The sequence below is a fragment of the Anomaloglossus baeobatrachus genome, chromosome 8 (assembly GCF_048569485.1).
Source record: "Anomaloglossus baeobatrachus isolate aAnoBae1 chromosome 8, aAnoBae1.hap1, whole genome shotgun sequence".
In the NCBI taxonomy this organism is placed as follows: domain Eukaryota; kingdom Metazoa; phylum Chordata; class Amphibia; order Anura; family Aromobatidae; genus Anomaloglossus; species Anomaloglossus baeobatrachus.
Genome location: NC_134360.1, coordinates 121,655,452 through 121,674,331, shown reverse-complemented (window position 1 = coordinate 121,674,331; position 18,880 = coordinate 121,655,452).

Genomic DNA, 18,880 nt, shown 5'->3' with positions numbered 1-18,880 from the left:
TTGTAGTGCACAGGAGAAAAATTTTAAAATTCTTACACGCTGGTACAGATGCCCTGACGTACTGCATAAGATCTTCCCCACAGTACCAGATACCTGCTGGAGATGCGGAGTTGAAATTGGTACTATGAAACATATATGGTGGGATTGCTCCTTGATAAGGCCATTCTGGGATTCAATTTTTGAAGTGTACTTTCAACTGTCGGGTATTCGAGTAATCCCCACTCCTCAAACAGCCTTACTGTCCCTAATTCCTGGATCTCTCTCTGTGACCATAAGAGGTATCTTGCGTTTTTTTTCTCATCGCTGCTCGTATGATTATTCCAAGACATTGGAAGACAACTACCACCCCCTCAATGAGGGAATTGTTGGAGGAGATAAATAGATTGGAGCGTATGGAATCCCTGATGGCAGATGACAGTGACAAATGGGATGCACATGCTGGCACGCGGACTTCCTGGCTCATTTTCCGAGAGACTCCGGAATATTCGTCTTGGCACAGATAAGGGGCTATACTGTGGTCGTTTATCCCCCAGGTTCCTTTAACTGATATTTGTAAGATTTATGAAGATTCGTATATTTGTGCGTATGAGCTCTCTGGACGCCCGACTTACTCCTATCTATCTATCTATTCCCCCCCTCCCTCATACCCTCTTCTCTTTCCTATACCTATATCTTTCTTCCTTCTTCTCTCTTTCTGATCTCCACTCAGTCTTTATAGTTAAAATAGTTTCCATAATACTGCTTTGAGAAGTCGTACCATGACACGGTATAATCTGAATTGATTTGCTTTCTCTGTTTTTTCTGTTTTCTTATTTTACCATTCCTATCTTGGTAAAAGTATTCACAATACAGTGCTATTTGCCTGATCCACATGTTTGAATTAACTTTAACCGATGTACATTTACATCTTATATGTGGTATGAGCGATACTTTGTTCACTTTGCCTTAAACTTAAAGAAGTTGTCCAGTTACCAAAACTGATTTTTTTTTCTGATAAATCTTGCTAATATGTGCCCCTCAACACATCTATTATGTTTTTTCAGCAAAATTAGGTTTTATTGTGCACTAGCAGCACATGCTCATTGCTGGCTCCAGCTCTGATGGGGTTAATCTCTCCTCTGACTTCCTGTGTTCAGTTCCTACAAGTTCCAGAGTTCTTTGTGGCTCTAGGGCGGTGTCTAGCTTATCTAACACACCCCCCTCAGCTCTCCACAGAAAGCCTCCTCCCTGCCTCTTCCCTGTGTGGATGAGAGAAATCACACAGAGACATCCGAAGCTGCCAGCTCTGCACACAACCAGGGGAAGAAAGTGTGTGTGAGTGTGTATGTGTGTGTGTTTGTGAGAGTTTGTGTGTGAGTGTGTGTGTTTTTGTGAGTGTTTGTGCGTGAGTGTGAGTGTGTGTGTACAGAAATTATGATTATTAGCCGGCGCAACATGTGAAAAAAATAATTGGGGAAAAAAAAGTGAGGGGGTGATGAGATTGCTTTTTTCCCCTCTTGCCTAGTCTGTGTGTCTTCCGTATCATCCGCAAACCGCATATGACCGGATCCTGTGGATTAAATGTGCAGCGCATGCAACCGTTATTTTACCGGATCCTTCTGCAGCGGGACACAGAATTTATCGTCCGGCACTGGAGTCAGCTGACTCCTGATCTCACAGCCCGCACACGCTGCAATAGCAGCAGGTGGGCTCATTCACATGACCGTTCCGTTTGTCCTGTTCAGTTCCTGTTTTTTTGCGGCCCCACAGACAGGACCATCTTTTCAATGTCTTTTGTGTAGGATCGGATGGTACACGGTAGCACTTCCATGTGCATCCGATCCTACAAAAAAAAAAACACATCGGATGCCGTATGTCCGCTCCGTTATTATGGAACATGTCCTATTCTGTTCTGTAATAACGAACCGTGACTCAATACAAGTCAATAAGTCCGCAAAATTCCTGGAAGCAACACGGAAGCACTTCCATGTGACTTCCGTTGGGTGCCCGTGCAGTCAGTGTCCCGCTCCAGCCCCAGCCCCGCGGCTGCCCGCTCAGCAGTGTCAGCAGCGGCCCGCACTGCAGTGTCAGCAGCCGCGGGGATGACAAGCACTACCGTCAGGAGGTTAGTAAGTTCATTACATACGGTGATGAAGTCCTGCCCTCCTGACGTCAGCGGTCTTCACTGCCTTCTATGCCCGCCGCTTGTTACATCACCTCTCGCTGTCGACCCGAGACTGTGACTAGTGGTAACGTCACGGGCCGCTCGCGATACTTTGTTTGTGAAGGCGGCGGTCATTGAACTCGGTGACAGCGCTGCTGTCAGGAGTTCAGCGATCATCGCAGGTAATATACCTCGCTAACCTCCTGATAGCAGCACTCGTCATGCCCTGCAGTGACCTGGGCTGACCTATTGATGTTAGCTCAGGTCACTGCACGGCTCTCCCAGCAAATAGGGAACATTATGTTCTTCATTGACTGGGACATTGACTATGGTATGGATCATCGTGGGACCCCCTTGTATTACACCAGACCTGGATTTGTTTTTCTTTCTAATAAATTGGTGAAAGAGGGAATGTGTTGGGGAGTGTTTTTTCAAAAAAAAATGTGTTTGTTGTCTATTTTTTTTTTTTTTATTACTGCCTGGGTTTGTGATGTCGGGTATCTGATACACGCCTGACATCACTAACTCCAGGGCTTGATGCCAGGTGACATTACACATCTGGTATTAACCCCATATATTACCCCGTTTGCCACCGCACCAGGGCAACGGGATGAGCTGGCGCGAAGCACCAGGACTGGCACATCTAATGCATGCGCTACTTCTGGGGCGGCTGCAGCCTAAAAATTTTTAGGCTGGGGAGTGTCCAATAACGGTGAACCTCCCTAGTCTGAGAATACCAGACCACAGCTGTCCGCTTTACCTTGGCTGTTGATCCAATTTCGTGGGACCCCGTGTTTTTTGTTTTAAATTATTTAGTTAATTTAAAATAACAGTGTGGGGGGGCCTCTGTTTTGGATTACCAGCCAAGGTGAAGCTGCCAGCTGTGGTTTGCAGGCTGCAGCCGTTTGCTTTACCCTAGCTGGCTACAAAAGATAGGGGGACCGCATGTCATTTTTTTTTTATTTATTTATTTTTTGGCTAAATACAAGACTAAGCACCTTAGTGCCACATGACAGTCACAAAAGGGTGCCAGCTTAGAATATGCAGGGGGGTAGGACATTATATATGTCTTTCTTATCTATATCCAGCCCTCCATTCATTCATTCATCCCTCTATCCCTCTGTCTCTATATCTATCTATCCATCTCTATATCTACTCATCTATTTATCTTTCTTGCTGCTTCCGTTTTTTGCGGTCCGCAAAAAAACCCAGAAGGCACGCAGATGTCACACGGATGCCACTAGGATGCATCCGTGAAACAAAAGGACCGTTTTTTGTGGCCCGCAAAAACGGAACGGTCATGTGAATGTAGCCTTAACAGCAGTCACTGCCTGCTGCCGATCACATGTGACCGTGTGCGGGCTGTGTGTGCGGGCTGTGTGTACAGGAGTTTAGCTGAGTTCAGATCAGCTGACTCAAGTGTCGGCCGATCAGGCTGGGGCCACACGGGGATTACTGCGATCCCCTCGCATTACACTCGGCTCACGCTCAGTACAGCAGAGCTGAGTGTCATGCGTGTGTTCCTGCGACTGAGGTCCGACTGTGCGAGCAGACCTCAGCTGCGGGGGGGGCGGTCCGCCACTCGAGGGGTGGGCCAGCACTGAGGGGTGGGAGGGATTTCTCTCCTTCGTAGTCCACCGATGTACCGCAAGTGCAGTGCAATTTTTCTCTCACCACATACACTTGAATGGGTAAAAGAGAGAGTCTTGCATTACAGTTGTAGCATGCTGCGATTGTTTTCTCGGTCCAATTAGGGCGGAGAAAATAATCACTCATGTGCGCTGACACACAGGCTAATATTGGTCCGAGTGGAATGCGATGTTTTATCGCACTCCACTCGCACTGTGTTTCTCGCCGTGTGGCTTAGACCTTACTTGTTCTATGTCCCCCTGCATCCATAGCAGCATGTGCAGGCTGGAGTTCAGCTGAGTTCAGATCAGCTGACTCCAGTGCTGGCCTGAACTCCGCTGACCTCACAGCCCGTACACGCTGCAATGGATGCAGGGGGACACAGAACAAGTAATCGGCCGACACTGGAGTCATCTGATTACTTGGGATGAATTGAGCAGTAAATTGCTCTGATGCTCGATGGGCGAAGCCCATGTCGATTTTTTTTTAAAAATTCATTAAAAATAAAAAAAAACAAAAAAATCACATTGTTTGTGGGCTCCCGCTGCATTTTCTATTGCTAAGGGTAACCCAAGCAGCTACTGGCTGCTAACCCCCGCTGCTTGGTGTTACTTTCACTGGCAATAGAAATCCAGGGAAGCATTTTTTTTTTTATTATAAAGGTTTTTGCCTGAAAACTTTTTTAAAAAAATGACGTGGGCTTCGCCATATTTGTGTATGCTAGCCAGGTACAGCAGGCAGCTACGGGCTGCCCCCAACCCCCAGCTGCCTAATTGTACCCAGCTGGTAACCAAAAATATAGAGAAGCCCTTTTTTTTTTATTTCATGAAATAATTAAAAAAAAAGAAAAGACGTGGGCTTCGCCGAATTTTTGAGTCCAGCCAGGTACAACTAAGCAGCTGGGGATTAGAATCCGCAGTGCAGGGTGCCCAAGCTTTCTGGGCACCCCCTCTGCGAATTGCAGTTCGCAGCCACCCCAGAAAATGGCGCTTTCATAGAAGCGCCATCTTCTGGCGCCGTATCTAACTCTTCCAGCTGCCCTGGTGACTGGTGGCTCGCTGGGTAATAATGGGGTTAGGGCTAGCTGTAAATTATAAGCTGGCCCAAAGCCCAAAATTCATGGGGTCACGCCAATATTAGACATGGCCACCATGAATTTCTAGTAAAGATTAAAAAAACACAAAACACAGAAAATATTTTTATTAGAAATAAAACACAACACAATTAGTGACTCCATCTTTATTGAAATAAAGAACCCCCCTCCGCAGTAATCCTGGGTCAAGGGTCCCGCGCCGTCCAATCCGGATCCAATATCATCTGATCGGTTTACTGGAAGGCAAAGCGATCAGATGATGTCAGGTTAAAGGACATGAATCACACGACACAGCAGCTGATTGTATAAAAGCCAGTTATACAATCAGCTGATGCATCAGTGAAAAAAAAAAAAATACTCACTTATGTGCTGATTACCGACAGCTCCTGGAGCGATCGGACGGGAGTCTGATCCCGTCAGATCGCTGCCGGTAATCAGCTGATGAAGTCTTCTGACGGCATCAGCTGATAGCCAGCCGGGCGCTAAAAAGATGGCATCACCGCGAGACTACGATCAGCTGATGCGTCAGTTGACCGCATCAGGTGATCAGCGCCAGGTCCTGCAGGCATCGGACATGCCCGGAGAGTCTGCACACAGCTGGAGCGGCGGTCCTGGGAGAGGAGCTGGGAGCGGACATGGTACCGGGAGTCTGCAGACAGGTGAGTATGACATTTTTTTTTCTATTGTTCACTTTTGATTTAGCAGCTGCCTCCATCTCCTGCCCGTACATTGCGCCGCACGGGAGCTGACATGGCAGCGGACGGGAGATGGAAGCGATGGTGACGGTACCGGGAGGATTCACGCTTCTGTGTTTAATGACAGAAGGAATCCTCTTCCTGTACACGTCACTTTACTACCCACCCCTTACGTTTATAGCTGTGTTTTTAGTCATAGAAACGCACTAAATCGCAGCTATATTTGCAAATTGTGTTTTTCATTGCGTTTTTGAACATCTCATTCAACTCAATGGGTGTAAAACGCAGTGAAAAAACACAAAAATAATTGACATGCTGCGTTTTTGTGGGCACCACAAAAACGCAGCTGAAAAAAATGCTGTGTGCAGACAGCAAAAATGAAAACTCATAGACTTTGCTGGGGAAGCAAAGTCATGCAGTTTTCTGAGTAAAAACGCACCCGAAAAACGCGCAAAAACGCCACGAAAAACGCACTGTGTGAACTTACCCTTAGTTGGTGACATGCAGCACCGCAGGTGACAGAGCAGAGCAAGTTGGTGACATGCTCTGCTCTGACACATAGTGTGCTGCATGTCACTGTATCCACTCTGGGACTTGTTGTGCAGGTGACCGGATGCTACATGTCACTAACTGCCCCACTCTGTGACTTCTGCTGCATTGTACCAACTGTATACACTCTCACCTGAACGAGTCTCAGAGTGGAGACAGTAAGTGACATGTAGCATCCGGTCACCTGCACAACAAGTCCCAGAGTGGAGACAGTGACATGCTCTGCTCTGACACATAGTGTGCTGCATGTCACTATCTGTCTCCACTCTGGGACTTGTTGTGCAGGTGAGAGTGTATACAGTTGTTACTATGCAGCAGAAGTCACAGAGTGGGGCAGTTAGTGACATGTATCATCCGGTCACCTGCACAACAAGTCCCAGAGTGGAGACAGATAGTGACATGCAGCACACTATGTGTCAGAGCAGAGCATGTCACTGTCTCCACTCTGGGACTTGTTGTGCAGGTGACAGAGTGGAGCAGATTGGTCCCATGCAGCGTCCGGTCACCTGTCCTGCTGGTGGGATTATATGATCACACTGCCGACACCGCCCGCTCTCCTGACAGCTGAGCACAGCGGGCGGGTGGACAGTGTGATCACATACTTGCGTGACAGGGGAGATTTCAGTGGAAGAAACCCCCCCTGTACTCCACACTGGAGCCCATACCGCCCACAGCTGACGGATGCCTTCACCGCTCCACACTCCACACTGGCGTCCTCCGGATCCTCCCCTCGATGCTGAGCTGTGACGTGCGGTAGTCACCGCCCACAGACCAGTCAATCAGTGTGAGTGGCGCCGGCATCCTCTGACGTACCCGTCCAGTTTGAGAGCCCGGAAATGCCGGGACGTCAGAGGATGCTGGCAGCCACAGCTCCAGGGGGTCATGTGACGGGCACTGAGCGTGCAGGATAGCGCCGCTCAGTGCCAGAACTGGAAATACAAGCCAATTGAGAAGATGCATACAATGGTAAGTGACACTCATTGGGAAAATAAAAAAAAATGGGTGAACCACCCCTTTAATAAAATTATTTACTGGAGAAAAAAAACAGGGGTAAACTCCACAACCGCACCAAGCATGGAGCTAAACTTTCCCCAATAAGTCTGGGGCACTACACGTCATAGGCCAAAATAGAATAAACTATAGCTGGCATAGGTGGAAGGTTTCAACAAGCATTAATAGTAGGGGAGCAGATGTGATTAGCCTCCCCACAACCTGTGACCAAAGGAGCAAGGACACCAGCAGTGATTAACTCTTGTTAGCCTGCCTATGAATCAGCACGCAGCTGGTCGAAGCCCGAGTCTGCCTGTGTTGATCCAAGACACCAGAGAAGCCATTAGGCGGAGTGGCAGAATCTGCAATCTGAACAGTGCCCAATACAGCCATGACAGTCAGAAAAGTGTGTGCAAAACTCTAAGGATACATATATAGTATAAAAACAGATTGGAAACAGCACTTCAATGGAAAAAAGTGAAAAAAGTTAACTTTATTTGTTGCGGACGGTGGCCAGACCACTGCAAGGGGGTGCTCAGATCCGGGTTCTTTACTTTGGCTCGAGTGGCAGCCGGACCTGGGCTTGTGCAGCCGTCCGTCCTCACAACCGTAGAAAGGGTGTATTTACAGGGGGAAAGTTTGTCAGTGAAGCCACCCGTGGGTTGCAGTGAGAGTTGGTTGCACCGCCGCTGCCTGGATATGGGACGCCCAGGGTGGATGGAGTGGGGCAGCAGGATGGTATCCTCTCCACGGGTAGGGGAGGTGTAGTCCGGGACCCAGGTGAATGGGGAATTGTGGTGCGGAGAGTGTCATGCAGGGCTGGACCGGGCAAGAATGGTGTACTCACAGTTCCAAGGAAATTCACACAAAGTCCAGTTGTAAACCAAATTGCCAGTGACCGGTAACCTCTGGCGGTTGTATTCAAGTCCCACACCCTGGTACAGCAAACAGGGGTCCCTCCCTCCTGCACTCAGTGTTTGTGTCTTCAACAGGACAACTCCACTTGAAACGGTGGAAGTCCACACCCAGTAACTTTATATGTTGGGAGCTGTGGCCCACAAAATCTGACCCTTGGGATCTCTGTGGGTTCTGGCGGACACCCTGTCCCCCGCGTTGGGCTTCCGTTTCGCTTTCTGGGCTTGCTGGTGGGACAAGACATAGAATCTTGTCCCCTGCTGGCTAATTGACAAGGGGTTTGAAACCTTCCTTGCCCTAGGGTCCAGGCACCCTGTCGTCTGTGCACGGCCTCCGGACCGGATTACCGCTGTTGGCACCAGCGGGCTACAACCCTGCCCCGGTCCACTTAAGGCCTCCTGCGATCGGATCTCTGTCGCCTGTGGTCCTGTTTGCCGTCTGCCACCTAGTCAGTAGTCCGGTAGTCCAGGGGCCCGAACCTCTGACTCCGCTGTCACTCCACTCAACTCTCTTCAACTGTCTAGACTTCGACTCACTTGTTCTCTCCCCGGACACCTCAGGACCCCATCCACCTGGTCCCGCCCACTGGTGTGTCCCTATTGTCATGGGGGGGTGACTAGGCTTTACTGGCTGGTTTTATGTAGCTGGGTGTGGGTTGGTGGTATGCCAAGGAGGATGAAGTCCTGCACCTGGAAGATCTGTGCAGTCTCTGTGACAACCTGGTTTTGCCAGGGCGTCACCCTTTCACACAGATATATGGGTCATTCCATGTCAAGTGGACCAGTGGTCCCCACTCTACCTTCTCCGATTTTGCTGAAAATTTATAAGGATGTACATGTATGTTTGAAAAGAGGTTCTGTAAATTTTTAGGGCCAGATCTCAAATACATTGAGCACTGTTGACCTTTCACTGGAGGTTCCACCAAGCCTGCGGCTTCAACTAAGAGGATTTTGCAAACTTTGGCACATAGCCATTAGAGTTCTATACTGGCTATGATGCTGAAATTTGGCATACTAGCTCAAATTTTGCTGCTAAACACGATAAAATTATTACCGGCTATGACAAAACAATATTCCGGCCACAATTTTGTGTCAAAGTAGCTTGTAAAACGTGTCGCATAAAATTTATGCCTAACTTTGCCCATACAGTCAGGGCCAGAAATATTTGGACAGTGACACAAGTTTTGTTATTTTAGCTGTTTACAAAAACATGTTCAGAAATACAATTATATATATAATATGGGCTGAAAGTGCACACTCCCAGCTGCAATATGAGAGTTTTCACATCCAAATCGGAGAAAGGGTTTAGGAATCATAGCTCTGTAATGCATAGCCTCCTCTTTTTCAAGGGACCAAAAGTAATTGGACAAGGGACTCTAAGGGCTGCAATTAACTCTGAAGGCGTCTCCCTCGTTAAAATGTAATCAATGAAGTAGTTAAAAGGTCTGGGGTTGATTACAGGTGTGTGGTTTTGCATTTGGAAGCTGTTGCTGTGACCAGACAACATGCGGTCTAAGGAACTCTCAATTGAGGTGAAGCAGAACATCCTGAGGCTGAAAAAAAAGAAAAAATCCATTAGAGAGATAGCAGACATGCTTGGAGTAGCAAAATCAACAGTCGGGTACATTCTGAGAAAAAAGGAATTGACTGGTGAGCTTGGGAACTCAAAAAGGCCTGGGCGTCCACGGATGACAACAGTGGTGGATGATCGCCGCATACTTTCTTTGATGAAGAAGAACCCGTTCACAACATCAACTGAAGTCCAGAACACTCTCAGTGAAGTAGGTGTATGTCTCTAAGTCAACAGTAAAGAGAAGACTCCATGAAAGTAAATACAAAGGGTTCACATCTAGATGCAAACCATTTATCAATTCCAAAAACAGACAGGCCAGAGTTAAATTTGCTGAAAAACACCTCATGAAGCTGGCTCAGTTCTGGAAAAGTATTCTATGGACAGATGAGACAAAGATCAACCTGTACCAGAATGATGGGAAGAAAAAAGTTTGGAGAAGAAAGGGAACGGCACATGATCCAAGGCACACCACATCCTCTGTAAAACATGGTGGAGGCAACGTGATGGCATGGGCATGCATGGCTTTCAATGGCACTGGGTGACTTGTGTTTATTGATGACATAACAGCAGACAAGAGTAGCCGGATGAATTCTGAAGTGTACCGGGATATACTTTCAGCCCAGATTCAGCCAAATGCCGCAAAGTTGATCGGACGGCGCTTCATAGTACAGATGGACAATGACCCCAAGCATACAGCCAAAGCTACCCAGGAGTTCATGAGTGCAAAAAAGTGGAACATTCTGCAATGGCCAAGTCAATCACCAGATCTTAACCCAATTGAGCATGCATTTCACTTGCTCAAATCCAGACTTAAGACGGAAAGACCCACAAACAAGCAAGACCTGAAGGCTGCGGCTGTAAAGGCCTGGCAAAGCATTAAGAAGGAGGAAACCCAGCGTTTGGTGATGTCCATGGGTTCCAGACTTAAGGCAGTGATTGCCTCCAAAGGATTTGCAACAAAATATTGAAAATAAAAATATTTTGTTTGGGTTTGGTTTATTTGTCCAATTACTTTTGACCTCCTAAAATGTGGAGTGTTTGTAAAGAAATGTGTACAATTCCTACAATTTCTATCAGATATTTTTGTTCAAACCTTCAAATTAAACGTTACAATCTGCACTTGAATTCTGTTGTAGAGGTTTCATTTCAAATCCAATGTGGTGGCATGCAGAACCCAACTTGCGAAAATTGTGTCACTGTCCAAATATTTCTGGACCTAACTATATATAACTCAAGACCAAAAACCAATAGTAACTGGTGCTTTACCCTGTACACCAAACATCTACATGACTTTGCATTGATGCAATAGCACGGTCAAAGCATATGTATTTGTGGAAATATTCACACCCACATATGATGGCAAACTTTAAAAAAACGAATTTTGCCTATTTTTAGGTCACATTTCTCAAAAAAGGGTACCCCTAAAATAAATTAATTATATCATCATTAAAAAGAGCACATTTTTCTCTACAAGGATCATTGTTTTTTGGGTTTTTTTTGGAGTCTCTCAGTTTAAGAAAAGAAAAATGCCACTGAACATGGTGTTATTTATTAATACACAATGAATGGTAACTGCACTATTCAAACCCTTGCGTTGGTCCATGGTGGTTATACCACAACCAATTCCGTAAGAATTGGTCTTATAATGCTATTAAGAATTGTAATAATGCTGTCTTTCGAGAAGTGGCAGCCCCATCGCCTAGGAGCCATGGCCGATAGCCGTGCAAGGCCAGCCGCGGGCGGTCTCTTTATCGCAGGTTCCGAAGCTTGAGGTGGGTGTCTTTGCCTAAGATCCCAAGCCTAATATTGGGTATCTTTTGTTGGTTCTCAAGCCATAATGTTCAGCCTAAGTGGTCTGGAATTGTTGCTTCAGCGATGGATCTGCAGCCCAGTACAAAAATTTCAAAAATTTTCTCAACTTGTGCCACCACAATGCTGATTTCAATATCAGCGCTGAATGGAATTTTTTTAGTACCAGTCATGGAAAGTCGCCCTGTGATGGGATTGGACGGACAGCAAAGAGGTTGGCAGCTCGTGCCAGTCTTCAACGCCCAACTGAAAACCAAATACTGACCCCGGTGGATTTATTCAACTTTTGCAACGAGCAACTGCATTGAATCAAGTTTTTTTTTTGTTCCAAAAGAAAAAATTGACGAAATACGGGTAGTTCAAGAAGAAAGGTTCAAAGATGGACATACAATTGCTGGAACAAGAGAAAATCACCAGTTTGTGCCAATTGATGACAAAAAGATTCGCATTTCAAGGGTGTCAAGTGACTCATCATCTTTCATTGCCCATGTAGATAGATCTGTCAGATCAGAAATGCCTTTTGTGCCAATTGCAAACCTCCAGCCAGGGCAATACATTGCCTGCATTTACGATAGGAACTGGTGGATTGGAAATATTTCTGAAATTTCAGTCGACGACCATGATGCATTAATAAATTTTATGCATCCTCATGGACCAGCTAGCTTCTTTCACTGGCCTGTGAGAAATGATACATGCTGGATTCTCGAGCAGTCAATCATTGCAATAATTCCAGCACCAGCTGCAACAGCAATGGGCCGACAATACAGCTTCTCTGAACCGAAAATGTTGCAAATTCAGCAACAATTCCAGACCACTTACACTGAACATTATGGCTTGGGAACCAACAAAAGATACCCAATATTAGGCTTGGGATCCTAGGCAAAGACACCCACCCTCAGGCTTCGCAACCTGCGATAAAGAGACCGCCAGCGGCTGGCCTTGCATGGCTATCGGCCATGGCTCCTAGGTGATGGGGCTGCCAATTCTCGAAAGACAGCATTATTACAATTCTTAATAGGATTATAAGACCAATTCTTAGGGAATTGGTTGTGGTATAACCACCAAGGACCAACACAAGGGTTTGAATAGTGCAGTTACCATTCATTGCGTATTAATAAATAACACCATGTTCAGTGGCATTTTTCTTTTCTTAAACTGAGACTCAAAAAACCCCCCAATGATCCTTGTAGAGAAAAATGTGCTCTTTCTAATGATATCATAATTAATATATTTTAGGGGTACCCTTTTTGAGAAATTTGACCTAAAAATAGGTAAAATTCGTTTTTTTAAAGTTTGTCATCATATGTGGGTGTGAATATTTCCACAAATACATATGCTTTGACCGTGATATTGCAGCAATGCAAAGTCATGTAGATGTTTGGTGTACGGGGCAAAGCACCAGTTACTATTGGTTTTTGGTCTTGAGTTATATATGGGCAAAGTTAGGCATAAATTTTATGTGACACGTTTTACAAGCTACTTTGACACAAAATTGCGGCCGAAATATTGTTTTGTCATAGCTGGTAATAATTTTATCGTGTTTAGCAGCAAAATTTGAGCTAGTATGCCAAATTTCAGCATCATAGCCAGTATAGAACTCTAATGGCTATGTGCCAAAGTTTGCAAAATCCTCTTAGCTGAAGCCGCAGGCTTGGTGGAACCTCCAGTGAAAGCTCAACAGTGCCCAATGTATTTGAGATCTGGCCCTAAAAATTTACAGAACCTCTTTTCAAACATACATGTACATCCTTATAAATTTTCAACAAAATCGGAGAAGGTTGAGTGGGGACGATTTTTAAAACTGGTCCACTTGATGTAGAATGACCCCTATGCATATATCTGTGTGAATAAAGTCCACGTTTTCCACTGGAGTGCTGCTTCCAATCTATTGTTACTACATATGGAGTTTTTTTGTGAAAGGATTGCATCAACTACACTAGAACTGTGATATTCTTTGCTAGTGTGCATTTGCCAAAACAGATCTCCGGTAATTCCAAGACCTCTTTCTCTTTTCCATACTTGTTCCCTTCCTCACCCAATTACCTACAAAAAGTCTCCGGAATATTCCCCATCCTTTGGAACTCTGTGCCCTAACATGTCCATTGATCTACCACATTTACGGTAGAACTTTCAGACGTAACTTGAAAAACCATCTCTGCCACCTCACCACCACTGGAGTTGCCACCCATCCAATCTCCTTCCCCATTCTGTAGACTGTAAGCCTGCAACGGCAGGGCTCTCTCCTTTTGTACCTGTCAGTCATTGTTTGTTCACTGTACTTTCTATTTGTATTTTGTATGTAACGCCCTCTCATGTACAGCACCATGCAATCAAAGGTACTTTAAAAATAATAAACTAATTTTATAATCCAGACCCACTGGTGGAATCATCCATGACTAGCGCCATTTTCTCTAGTATGTTGTTGCTCCGCGACATCCTAGCGCCATGTGCCTGTCCCTTCCTTTTTTTCAGCATGGCCATCTTGTGCTGCGCGGTCCTCTGCTTACCTACATAGCCATCCATGTGTAGCATGGTCCTCTGCACTCCCACATAGTCATCCTTGTGTTGTGTGGCCCTCAGCTCGCCCCTCCGTGGCCACCCATGTGTCGCGTGATCATCTGCGTCTTTTTGTTGCCATACATGTGTAGTGCGGACCCCGGCTCGTCCACCCTGCAGATGCCCATGTGTGTCGGTCCTCAGCTCTTGCCTAGGCCCCAGGCCCTGCAAAGCTGCCCAGGGTTTCCTGGTCTCATAGTGTACGCTTCCTGTCCTTTATAGAGGAAACATGCTCACCTTGCTAAAGTGTCGCAGCCTATCATTGGGATGGGAGGGACCATGTGCTTAAGGCTCCCTCCCCCTGATGGGAGGGGCCAGAGCAATGCATTATGATTCACATCTTAGCTGTGTGTATGGTCCTACCTGTCTGCTCCTGTCTCCCAGACTCCAGCCCCAGTCCTGAATGCAACCAGTTCTGCTCTGCTGTATTTATCCTGTCCGTTTCCCTGGACCTGTCTTGTTTGTTCCCTAGTACCACCCTTTGTCCTGCACCTGTGTCCCTACCCGCCTGCACCTGTCATCCTGTCTGGCTCAGCCATGCCGGCTGCTCTTGTCTCTGAAAACCTGGACCCTGATTACTGTATTTCCATGCCAGATGACTTGGACCCTGATAACTGGATTTCTTCTCAGGTCCTTCTCAGGCTGCACCAGTGTCTAATTTCCTGAGCCTGATGTACCATGGCTGGTGACCTGAGTCTGATGACCCATGCCAGAAGTTCCTTACCTGACTCTGCAGACATTCCCCATTCAGACTGTACCTTGTGTTCTACCCAGTTTGTCCTGCCAGTGTCTGTTCTGTCTGTGTCCACCTGTCCTGCCGTCTCCCTGCTCAGCTCAGCTCAGCTGCCACTGTCCCAGTTACTGCTTTGGTAGTGACACCTGGTATTCTGTCTCTGTCGGCGAGCATTTAGTCAAGCCTCTTCCACTAAAGGGTAAGCCTGGGTCCCCCTATGATCCAGAGGCTCCTCCTGCTCATTGCCTTCACCAGCAGTGAGCATTACACCATGAAAGTATAAGATAAGTAGTATTAATTACAGTTCCCAAATGTGTAATTTTCGACCAACATATGATGTAACTACCATATGTCAGTGAGGAATGAATCATATCCTCAGTACACATCTAGTGCTTCTACTAAACTAATAAAAGGTAAGAGCGTTATTTTCCCTCAATGGCTGAGGCAGTCATGACGCTTTAGCTTGTAAATTATCTCCACAGCAAAGGTATAGAACAGTCATGGCGAACCTTTTACAGGCCGAGTGCCCAAACTGTAGCCCTAAACCCAATTTTTTTTCCGAAGTTCCAACCAATCCTATTATGTAAATAATTGATTTTAACCTTCCCTTTGCAGTTCTCTCTTCTCTTCAGCAGGGAGCATCACGCTCATGCATGCTTACCACACATTGAAGCTGAGCCCCTGTCCTTTCCAGACACAGCAGTTGGATTGATCTTTCTGGGAAAAATTGCAGCATATTAGACCGAGATTTTAGCCTGGAATGCAATCAGATGTCACCCTGAAATACACATCTACATTTCAAAGTCTGAACATCTTGATATCCCATAAAGATGTACGAGTTGCTCCCCTCCCCTTTCATTGTGTAGTTATGTCCACCTTCCTGGGCCACTTCTTGGTAAACATGTCCCCCATCCTGATATATATTTCCTACATTCTGGTATATTTGTCCCCATCATGGCCCCATCCTGGTAAATATACCTCATCCTGGTAAATGTACCTTATTCTGGCATGTTCCCCCATTCTGGTAAATGTACCGCATCCTGACATATTGTCCATCCTTGTAAATGTTCCCCCATCCCGGCATGTACCCCATTCCTGGTAAATGTCCTCCATCCTGGTAAATGTTCCCCTTCCTGGTAAATGTACCCTATCGTGGCATGTTTCCTCCATCCTGGCATGTATGTTTCCTCCATCCTCGCATGCATTGTTCCCCATCCTGACATGTATGTTTTGCCCATCCTGGCATGTATGTTTCCTCCATCCTGGCATGTATGTTTCCCCATCTTTGCATGTATGTTTTCCCTATCCTGGCATGTGCGTTTCCTCCATCCTGCCATGCATCTTTTCCCCCCATGCTGGCATGTGCGTTCCCCCCCCTCCCCCCATACTGGCATGTGTTTCTCCCCCACCCCATGCTGGCATGTGCGTTCCCCCCCCCCCATACTGGCATATGTGTTTCTCCCCCACCCCATGCTGGCATTTGTGTTCTCCCCCACGCTGGCATGCATGTTTCCTCCATCCTGGCATGTATGTTTCTTCCATCCTGGCATGCATGTTTCTTCCATCCTGCCATGCATGTTTCTTCCATCCTGCCATGCATGTTTCCTCCATCCCAGCATGTATGTTTCCTCCATCCCAGCATGCATGTTTCCTCCATTCTGCAATGTATGTTTCTTCCATCCTACCATGCATGTTCCTTCCATCCCGGCATGCATGTTTCCTCCATCCCGGCATGCATGTTTCCTCCATGCCTGCATGCATGTCATCCCCTCCCCTCCCCTCCATGCTGGCATGTGTGTGTTTCCCCCATGCTGGCATGCATGCTCCCCCCCCCCCATACTGGCATGTGTGTTTCTCCCCCACCCCATGCTGGCATGTACATCCCCCCCCCCCCCCCCCATACTGGCATGTGTGTTTCTCCCCCACCCCATGCTGGCATATGCATTCTCCCTCCCCCACCCCATGCTGGCATGTGCGTTCTCCCTCCCCCACCCCATGCTGGCATGTGCGTTCTCCCTCCCCCACCCCCCGCTGGCATACGCGTCCTCGCTCCCCCACCCCCCCGCTGGCATATGCGTTCTCCCCCCCCCCCATCCCATGCTGGCATATGCGTTCTTCCCCCCCCCACCCCACGCTGGCATATGAGTTCTCCCTCCCCCACCCCACGCTGGCATATGCGTTCTCCCTCCCCCACCCCACGCTGGCATATGCGTTCTCCCCCCCCCCCCACGCTAGCATATGCGTTCTCCCCCCCCAATGCTGGCATGTGCATTCTCCCTCCCCCCATGCTGGCATGTGCGTTCTCCCTCCCCCCACCCCATGCTGGCATGTGCGTTCTCCCCCATCCCACGCTGGCGCTGCCGCCCCCCCACCCCATGCTGGCATGTGCGTTCTCCCTCCCCCCACCCCATGCTGGCATGTGCGTTCTCCCCATCCCACGCTGGCGCTGCCGCGCCCCCCCCCCCACCCCATGCTGGCATGTGAGTTCTCCCTCCCCCCACCCCATGCTGGCATGTGCGTTCTCCCCCATCCCACGCATCCCCCCACCATCCCACGTTGGCACAGCCGCACAGGAGTTATTTAAAAAAAAACCAAAGCAACACACAACTTACGTTCCTGCACATGCTCCCCCGCTGCGCGCCACTGGGTCCTCAGCTCCCACGCGGCCAGAAGACGTCATTACGCCGGCGCCGCTCAATGACGCTCCTCCGTCTCCTAGGCAACACCTGAAGCCTGGGGGTGGAGGAGTGTCAGAGCGAGGAGAAATGTCTCCTCCGATCCATCACAGCTTTGATTGCCGGCGCGACTGCACCAGCAAATCAAAGCAGCAGGATCAGGCGACAGCACGCGTGCCAGCAGAATGGGCTCTGCGTGCCATAGGTTCGCCATATAGAAGAAGCAGTTGAGTAGGTGGAATAAAAGCTCTAAAATGTAACCAAACACTGACCAAATTCATATACAGTGCCTACAAGTAGTATTCAACCCCCTGCAGATTTAGCAGGTTTACACATTCGGAATTAACTTGGCATTGTGACATTTGGACTGTAGATTAGCCTGGAAGTGTGAAATGCACTGCAGCAAAAAAGAATATTTCTTTTTTTTTTTTTTTTAAATTGTGAAAAGTTTATTCAGAGGGTCATTTATTATTCAACCCCTCAAACCACCAGAATTCTGTTTGGTTCCCCTAAAGTATTAAGAAGTATTTCAGGCACAAAGAACAATGAGCTTCACATGTTTGGATTAATTATCTCTTTTTCCAGCCTTTTCTGACTAATTAAGACCCTCTACAAACTTGTGAACAGCACTCATACTTGGTCAACATGGGAAAGACAAAGGAGCATTCCAAGGCCATCAGAGACAAGATCATGGAGGGTCACAAGGCTGGAAAGGGGTACAAAACCCTTTCCAAGGAGTTGGGCCTACCTGTCTCCACTGTTGGGAGCATTATCCGGAAGTGGAAGGCTTATGGAACTAGTGTTAGCATTCCACGGCCTGGACAGCCTTTGAAAGTTTCCACCCGTGCCGAGGCCAGGCTTGTCCGAAGAGTCAAGGCTAACCCAAGGACAACAAGGAAGGAGGTCCAGGAAGATCTCATGGCAGTGGGGACATTGGAACGGAGACCATTGCGGTGGAATACGTTACTTATGGTATTGACTGAAACCAGACGAGCCCGTAAGGTACCTTTACTTTCAAAGCGCCATGTCAAGGCTCATCTACAGTTTGCTCATGATCACTTGGAGGACTCTGAGACAGACTGGTTCAAGGTTCTCTGGTCTGAGGAGACCAAGATCGAGATCTTTGGTCCCAACCACACACGTGACGTTTGGAGACTGGATGGCACTGCATACGACCCCAAAAATACCATCCCTACAGTCAAGCATGGTGGCGGCAGCATCATGCTGTGGGGCTGTTTCTCAGCCAAGGGGCATGGCCATCTGGTCCGCATCCATGAGAAGATGGATAGCACGGCTTACCTGGAGATTTTGGCCAAGAACCTCCGCTCCTCCATCAAGGATCTTAAGATGGGTCGTCATTTCATCTTCCAACAAGACAATGACCCAAAGGACACAGCCAAGAAAACCAAGGCCTGGTTCAAGAGGGAAAAAAATCAAGGTGTTGCAGTGGCCTAGTCAGTCTCCTGACCTTAACCCAATTGAAAACTTGTGGAAGGAGCTCAAGATTAAAGTCCACATGAG